This window comes from Agrilus planipennis, unplaced genomic scaffold (assembly GCF_000699045.2).
Source record: "Agrilus planipennis isolate EAB-ADULT unplaced genomic scaffold, Apla_2.0 scaffold3, whole genome shotgun sequence".
In the NCBI taxonomy this organism is placed as follows: Eukaryota; Metazoa; Arthropoda; class Insecta; order Coleoptera; family Buprestidae; genus Agrilus; species Agrilus planipennis.
Genome location: NW_020442460.1, coordinates 846,213 through 852,300, shown reverse-complemented (window position 1 = coordinate 852,300; position 6,088 = coordinate 846,213). Strand labels below are relative to the sequence as shown.

The following is a 6,088-nucleotide window of genomic DNA, read 5'->3' as shown; positions in this document are numbered from 1 at the left end:
ACATCAATTATGGGGGGGGGGGTTCACTCACTTCTACTTGCAGCAAATGCAGCGCAAATCTCACTAATTTTCAATCGTTTGTTGCTCATGAAATAAGCATTATATCGAAAAACTGAAAAGGGAAACTTTTCTCAAAATTTCGTAAAGAATCGAATGATGTAAGTAGTTATTCGTAGAATTATATGATTTGCTATATAGAAGGTAATTAATAATGAGTAGATCGTTTGTATAGCCAAGCATGGTTATTTGTTTATTTATTTATTTTACGAATAAATAATTTAATAAAGGGTGCTAAAAATGAAAATTTAGTTAACTGAATATCCCCATGCTGGGCTCTCAACTCCCCACTAGTGTATATAGTAGTTTAACAATTTTTACATTTTTTTTCAGATGAAACAAATCACTCACACCAAAACAGCATCAATATTAACACTTTAAATCCATGGTACCTACATATTTTTAAAAGTACATCTACATAGCTTACTTTCACACAGAACGTAACACTACAAATGTGCTTTACACACACCTGATGATAATTTTTCTGCAGGGAATATGACAGTATAACAGGTAATGTTTTATTTATTAATAATTATTAATTGCTTTCTATTAGCCGATAAGTAACCGCATACGACACAAAAATTGATATTAATATACCTAGGTATGGGTACATAGATAGATAGTTTGAGGAAATTATATAATTTTGTTTAAAGTGTGGATAATTTAATTCCTTATTTTTGCGGAACTTATTTACTGAAAAGTCACCTGTTATATAACTATAAACTAATAGCATCAAAGGTCATTTTACCGCCAAAAAAAGGCATAAATCAATTATGAATTTGAAATGTGCGTCAATTTAAGTCGAAAAATTCGAATATATGATGTAACATATTATATAAATGTTACATAATAAACAAAAATAGGTCTCCTCCACACTCACGAATGGTTAATTTAGAAATTCGAAAAAGATGGGTACGGCGGAAAAGAAAAGGTTAAAAACGTTCGAAATGTGGTGTCGCAGGCGAATGATGATGATACTAAGGAATCTTGAATTCCACGTTCAACTTTTTCTTGCATGTTTTGATATAATCTAATAAAATAGCGAGACGGTAAATTGTCTGTTAAAAATTTAATTATTCCATAAAGTTATCGTTAGCTTCATATACTTAGAAGTGTGTCACATGGTAGAACGCTTGAACTCGCAAGGCACATGTATAGATAGGTACGTACATTGACCAGATGACCACTCTTGCGACCAGAAATACTTAATAAATTATTGTTACTTATATGCTTATGGATTAACAAAAGAAATGTGCAAATAACGGACGTAGAATTTATGCCAGTTTATGCACTTAGGAACCTTCACGCATGGTTTTAGAAATTTTTAAATTTTTATTTGGACAGAAAATTGCAGTTTCTTAAATGTGTAGGCAATTACCAAATTATGGGGTGTTACAATAATATTTAAAGAAAAATAAATACATCATTAAATTTTCTACGAAATGTTGTCCTTTACAGTTTCTTGAACCGATGTATACTAATCAAGCCATCGTCATAAGGTCGTCTGTCCTAAGACTGGTTGGACACGTACCTCCACTCTTTTTGATCCTGAACTAATCTTCGCATTTCTCAAAAACTGGAACATCCTGAACTATTTGTGAACAATAATCTAATCTTCACAGATTTACCTCTATTCCTCATAAGACCTGTTTCTGCTTATAATATATCTCTAACTAGCTCTTCATGCCTGAGAAGGTGCCCTACCAATCTACCTTACCTATTTCTTATTGCCTTTCATAGAGTCCTCTCTTCTCTTATTCTTTCTAATATCTCTTCATTTCTAAGTTTATCTATCCACTGTATCCTCATCATTCACCTGTAACACCACATTTCGAACGTTTTTAACCTTTTCTTTTCCGCCGCGCCCATTGTCCATGTTTCGAATCCCCACAGCGCTGCGCTCCAAACGACACGGCCCTGCGTTATCCTCTGCTTTACATCCCTACTGCTTCTTCCGTCTTGATTTATCTGACTTCCTAGATTCCGAAAATTAGTTAGTTCTTCTAATTTTTCGTCTCCTATCTTTATATTCGCTCTTTCCCTACTTTTTCTTCCCTTGTATATCAGTATTTTTGTTTTACTTTATTTATTTTCATACAATACTGTTTTGTCAATACCGCTTCCATTTTATTTAAAGCTATTTCTAACTCCTCCTTGCTAGATGCTAATACTGATATATCATCTGCAAATCTAAGCATGCTAATCTTTTGCCCTTGCACATCTACCCCTACAGTTGTACTGTCTCTAATTATGTTGATCGTATCTTCGATGTATAGATTATAAAGTAGCGGTGACAGTGTGCATCCCTGCCTGACTCCCTTCCTAATATTTACTTCTCTACGTTGCAGCCCCAGCTCTATAACTGCCTGTTGCTCTTTATACAAACTAAGTATCACTCTTCTATCTTTGTAACTCATCCCTACATTTTTAAATATATTTAACATCTTTAATAATCAAGTAACTAACGATTAAAGAATATCAAATAAGAACGACCGGCTCTCCCAGTTGCAAGTAGAAGTAAGCGTTACATACATCAATTATGGGGGGGGGGGTTCACTCACTTCTACTTGCAGCAAATGCAGCGCAAATCTCACTAATTTTCAATCGTTTGTTGCTCATGAAATAAGCATTATATCGAAAAACTGAAAAGGGAAACTTTTCTCAAAATTTCGTAAAGAATCGAATGATGTAAGTAGTTATTCGTAGAATTATATGATTTGCTATATAGAAGGTAATTAATAATGAGTAGATCGTTTGTATAGCCAAGCATGGTTATTTGTTTATTTATTTATTTTACGAATAAATAATTTAATAAAGGGTGCTAAAAATGAAAATTTAGTTAACAGAATATCCCCATGCTGGGCTCTCAACTCCCCACTAGTGTATATAGTAGTTTAACAATTTTTACATTTTTTTTCAGATGAAACAAATCACTCACACCAAAACAGCATCAATATTAACACTTTAAATCCATGGTACCTACATATTTTTAAAAGTACATCTACATAGCTTACTTTCACACAGAACGTAACACTACAAATGTGCTTTACACACACCTGATGATAATTTTTCTGCAGGGAATATGACAGTATAACAGGTAATGTTTTATTTATTAATAATTATTAATTGCTTTCTATTAGCCGATAAGTAACCGCATACGACACAAAAATTGATATTAATATACCTAGGTATGGGTACATAGATAGATAGTTTGAGGAAATTATATAATTTTGTTTAAAGTGTGGATAATTTAATTCCTTATTTTTGCGGAACTTATTTACTGAAAAGTCACCTGTTATATAACTATAAACTAATAGCATCAAAGGTCATTTTACCGCCAAAAAAAGGCATAAATCAATTATGAATTTGAAATGTGCGTCAATTTAAGTCGAAAAATTCGAATATATGATGTAACATATTATATAAATGTTACATAATAAACAAAAATAGGTCTCCTCCACACTCACGAATGGTTAATTTAGAAATTCGAAAAAGATGGGTACGGCGGAAAAGAAAAGGTTAAAAACGTTCGAAATGTGGTGTCGCAGGCGAATGATGATGATACTGTGGATAAAAAAGGTTAGAAATGAAAGCAGAGGCAGAAACAGGAGTAGAGGTAGACCTAGATTAGGTTACTACTGTTCGCAAATAGTTAAGGATGTGCGATGTTCTGGTTTTCGGGAAATGCAATGATTACTTCTATTACTAGTTCAACTAGTCTTAGGCCTGACGACTTTATGGTGATGACATACTAAAACAATTTTGGTATCCATTCATACAGGTACTACTTACATTATGCAGAAGATTGATAAAAATAACTCAATTTACTCGTTACCCTTTCAGAATTTATTCCATTACTTATTTTCTCTGCCATGCGTTAAATATCTTAAGAGAATAGGTAAAGCACAACTGAAAGACTAACAAAACTTCATCATCATCGTAGAGTCATCAATTTTTTATATTGAGTCAATATTCGTATTTCCCGAAAACTGGAACATCCCACAATCCTTAACTATTTGCGAAAAATACCCCAATCTAATCCAGGCCTTCCTCTTACTTCTTTACTTCTATTTCAGCTTCTAATATGTCTCTAACTAGTCCTTCTGTCTGAGAAAGTATGCTACCGATCTACCGCGCATATTTATTTCCTGGCGCCCTCTGTTCTCTTACTTTTTCTAAAACCTTCTCATTTTTCTAACCTTTTCTGTCAACTGCATTTTCACCATCTACCTCTCAAACCATCCATAAATAACTTGGAAATAATTCGGAGAATACTTTAAATGTATTTTATAATTTAATTAATGTTAATTAATTAGTTAATTCTTAATGGAATTGTAAAAATTTTGAGATGTGCCTGGACAAAAATTTTTTTAAATAGATCTGACAGAGATCATTGAATAAAACTTTGACCACATATTCATAGTATTTTGATAGAAATATTTGGAAGGTTGAGGAATCTCAAAGAAATAATTAAACAATTATCACGTTATGATGCCAAGAGAAAAATATTATATTCACAACCCATCAGCGTGATGAGAAATGTCCATCTAACCTCTGCTTACAGTCCATAATTTTTATACCAAATAAAAAAAATAAGTTTGAAATTTATTGTGTCCTATGACTATGCTGAGATAGCTTGCATTTTTATAGCATGTTAAATGGGTTAGTGAATTAATTTTTGATTTAAAAATGGCTTTTTACATTTGGTTAAACTATTCATAAGATATAAATTATTCTGTGATATTACTAATCAGTAAATGACTAATTTTATACGGTGCTGTATTCAAATTTGTATATGTTCAAAAACACCATCTATACTTATTGCAAGTATACGTAGAACAGTTACGCGTTAAATCATCTCTTAATACGGAAAATAAATAAATAATGGTATTTGTCAATAGGATATGCCTTTTGCCAGTGTATAAGTATACAACGGTGTCTTTTTAATGCTAGCAGCAAATTGATGACAGAAATTTGCCTTTCAAATGATTTTTCCTTATTTTGTTTTTTCTTCTTGTGTTGCCTAATAAGAAAGGCCTTCTTGGGAAACAAGTAAATAATTGCTCAGTTCGCATGAGAAATTCTCAATTGTGCGAAAACGGAAGTTGACTTATGACCTTTGTGGTTAATTGTACAATTAGATAAGGTTCTTACAATTCCATGTTCTTCGATTATGTAGCATTATACTTTCAACTACAATTTACTGTACTTTCATTGATTATTTTTAGCATTTGTTTATATTAAGAATTGACCAAAAATATTAGTAAGTACAGGGTTGATAACTGTACCAAAGTACCAACAAGTATATTGTTAGTTTATTTTAATTTCCAATTCCCGAAGTGTTAATACCTTGATAATAGTGATGGGCAAAACAAAACCAAGATCAAGACTCCCAGTCTTGGTATTGATCTTGGTCTTGCTTATTCGGTCTTGGTCTAGCATATTCGGTCTTAGTTTCAATCTTGGTCTTGATCGTTCTATCTTGGTCCTACTAGTATCATGATGGTCTTGTTTTTGACCAAAACCAAGATCAATTTTGCTCATCACTACTTGATGGAAAACGTTACTTCACTGTAGCTAGCGCATTTGGCTAGTTTGGACAAACACCATACTCCTCTTTGGGGTTTTGCTTTTTCAAAGAATCCCGAGTCGAAAAATTGGGACTCATTTTATCCTCAAATGAACTATTTAGACTCATTTTTTCCTCATTTAGACGTTTTTAATCTCAGATACCTCAATAAGTTTTCATAAGACTCATCACATTGGATTCTAAAAAGTCTCATTTTATTCTCAATGTCTGCAATCCTATGGCAATAGTCCTCAATTTAACCTCAACAAGAAAAGAATGAGACTTTTTGAAGACAAAATGAGGTTTCCTAAATAATCTTTACTCCTCAAAAGTCTCATTTTGTCCTGATACGGGAAAACCGCGGATAAAATGAGACTTTTGAGTCTTGTAGTTTGAAATATCCCTAAAAATTCTATTGAGATCAAATGAGGACAAAATGAGTCCCAATTTTTTGACTCGGGA

The 6,088-nt window shown here is 32.4% G+C and overlaps 1 protein-coding gene and 1 long non-coding RNA gene across 2 annotated transcripts in view; one reads left to right on the top strand and one right to left on the bottom strand.

Moving 5' to 3' along the window:
* Positions 1 to 6,088, bottom strand: part of LOC108737802 (unconventional myosin-XV) — a 72,606-nt gene that overhangs the window by 6,205 nt on the left and 60,313 nt on the right. The window lies entirely within an intron of this gene.
* LOC112906461 overlaps positions 1 to 6,088 on the top strand; it is a 20,905-nt gene that overhangs the window by 1,166 nt on the left and 13,651 nt on the right. Inside the window, exon 3 of the long non-coding RNA XR_003232369.1 lies at positions 391 to 567. This is a non-coding gene — a long non-coding RNA (uncharacterized LOC112906461). The remainder of the gene's footprint in view (positions 1 to 390; positions 568 to 6,088) is intronic.